The 2,755-nt window shown below is 46.0% G+C and overlaps 1 non-coding gene across 1 annotated transcript; it reads left to right on the top strand.

The window, feature by feature from the left end:
* Positions 1–521: 521 nt before the first annotated feature.
* Positions 522–597, top strand: TRNAF-GAA (transfer RNA phenylalanine (anticodon GAA)). Its single transcript has one exon. It is a non-coding gene; the product is annotated as a tRNA-Phe (tRNA).
* The last annotated feature ends 2,158 nt before the right edge of the window (positions 598–2,755 follow it).

Genomic DNA, 2,755 nt, shown 5'->3' with positions numbered 1-2,755 from the left:
GCTCACCAGCTTGATCACAGGCTCACTAGCTTGGGCATGGAGTTACTGGTTTGAGCGTGGGATCATAGACATGACCCCGTGGTTGCTGGCTTGAGCTGAAGGTCTCTGGCTTGAGCAATGGGTCACCTGCTCTGCTAGAGCCCCCGGGTCAAGGCACATATAGAAAGCAATCAATTAATGACTAAGAAGTTGCACAAAGAATTGATGCTTCTCATCTCTCTTGTTCCTGTCTCTGTGTCCCTCTCTCTGTTTCTCTTTCTATCTCTGTCACAAAAAAAAGAATCAATAAAAAAGTAAATACATAAAATAAAAAGAACCATTAGCTATGGGAGTTGATGCTTCGCTCCTCTCTCCCTTTTCTCTCTCTTTTATCTAAAATGAATAAAGTCTAATATATATATGAAGTCTAAACAAATAGCAACATGGTGCAACGAACAAACAAAAAATAACCATACAGAATAATGAGAGGGATTCCTAGCAGAGATGTCCAAAGACAGCTACGACCAAAAAGAAGAGTGAAGGCCCTGGCCGGTTGGCTCAGTGGTAGAGCATCGACCTGAAGTGTGGAAGTCCCGGGTTTGATTCCCAGCCAGGGCACACAGGAGAAGCACCCATCTGCTTCTCCACCCCTCCCCCGATCCTTCCTCTCTGTCTCTCTCTTCCCCTCCCCCAGCTGAGGCTCTGTTGGAGCAAAGGATGGCCCAGGTGCTGGGGATGGCTTTGTGGCCTCTGCCCCAGGTGCTAGAGTGGCTCTGGTTACAACAGAGTGACGCCCCAGATGGGCAGAGCATCACCCCCTGTTGGGCGTGCTGAGTGGATCCTGGTCGGGCGAATGCGGGAGTCTGTCTGACTGCCTCCCCGTTTCCAGCTTCAGAAAAATACAAAAAAAAAAAAAAGGAAGAGTGAAGAAATTAATACCAGCCATGCAACGGCCTCCATCATTGTTTCCATCCATCACTGTTTCCAGTGGCCTGCTGCTGAGCACTGTAGCATCCACCGGGTACGAGAACAAACGTCGGAGACTTTCAGGAGTTAAGATGTTACTTTATTGGCCAGTTTAACCTGCGCAGGGGCGAACTCCCAAGATGTCCGGAGACACCGTGCCCACAAGGAGCTGCAAATGGAAGCCATGCCTGGAGCTTACAGCCAGGCTCTTATATATCCTAAGTGAGCAAGCATAGTACACAAGCAGATGTGGCAGTTTAGCTATTGGCTAGGGAGGTCACACGCAGCATAGCAACAGGGGCCGGCATAGCAACAGGGGCTGGTTTTAGCTTAGTGGCGAATTTGAAACATAAACTTCTGATAAGGGTCTCTGACCTTCTTTGTTCTCAGCCTCACAGGAGCCATATCAGCACTTACTGTTCCTTTAATAGTTACACTCTTTGCAACACTCGCTGTTCCTTCAATAGTTACACTCTTTGGCAGCCCCCGTACTCCCTGAATCTAACATTCCCCCATCTCTTTTGGGCATAAATCAAACCCTTGATTCTTCATCAGTGGGGAGAATGGTATAAGGCTGGGGCTCATGAGAATTTTCTACTTTAGCTGTAGCTATAAGCTAATTGGGTCTTATACACTGGCTAGTGATTAGCCTACTATGCCTCTCACAATGGTCAGCGATGAGCTCAGGGGGAGAGGGGCATTTATAGGCGAAACCTACAAGGTTACAGTGTTTTCAGCACATTTGTACAATATCTTTGCAAAAGTACACAAGCACACACTATTTTAAGATAATAAACTACTTTCCTGCAATATCTGCAGGGCTGATACACAAGGAATGTGTCCTGCCTTGTATTTTTCTTCTCTGCACTAACTTCTTATAACTTGTACAAACCTTCTGCAACTTACACAAACCTCCTGCAACTTACATAAACTTTCAACTTTTATGCACTTTCTTATCCAGAAATAACTGGCCTTCATAACAACTTGCTTTTCCCTTTTCTTTTTAAAAGTACCTCTACATTTTATACTTTCTATTATCAAAATTATACAATTCCTTTCTAGTCAAAACTCTTGATTTAAAAATCTTTAACCTTTAGTGACAATTAAGTTGACTTTCTTTTTATCCTAGTTTCCCTTTTCCCAAAGCCTGATTAAAAGAGTCCTTAGTTAGTTTCTCTAGGCATTAGCCATGCGTGGACCAGTTAACTTCTGGTTTGTGGCTGAAGCAGGGCATGCTGTCCTTCTCAGGGTCAGCTTACAAGGGTTGGCGGGGTCAGTCTTCGCTGTCCACAAAGGTGTCTCTGCTGGGACTGCAAGCTTCAGCCGGCTGTGGTGGAACCCAGGCGGGTATGCCTTCTACCTTGGCAGTAGTGGGGGTTCTCAGGATCATGGTGTGTGGACCCGTCTACGTGGGAGTCAGTCCTTGGGTGGTGTACTGCTAGAAGTGCCTCTTGGACAGTCTTTGAACAGTTTGCTGAGTAACCTGTAAAACCTTCTTATTTCCCTCTTTCTACAGCACAGACGTGTACCTTGATGGGGCCGGGAAGCCTGGCAGGCTTCAGTTCAATGACCTTTCTTTCTACTCTGGAGCAGGGCCTGCAAGGACTTGAGGAAATTATGATTAGAAATCTCTAGTTCCCCTCTGGTCTATCGAGGTACAAGGGGCACAGGTGACCCAAATAAGACTTTATAAGGGGTCTATTTATTGAGATAGGGGGTACATCTGGTTCTAAAAAGGGCAAAAGGGAGGAGCTCAACCTAGCTTTCGCCCGTCTCCCCTGTCAGCTTAATTATAGTTTCCTTCAGAATC

Source organism: Saccopteryx bilineata, chromosome X (genome assembly GCF_036850765.1).
Source record: "Saccopteryx bilineata isolate mSacBil1 chromosome X, mSacBil1_pri_phased_curated, whole genome shotgun sequence".
NCBI classification, from domain to species: domain Eukaryota; kingdom Metazoa; phylum Chordata; class Mammalia; order Chiroptera; family Emballonuridae; genus Saccopteryx; species Saccopteryx bilineata.
This window is presented reverse-complemented; position numbering and strand designations above follow the sequence as displayed.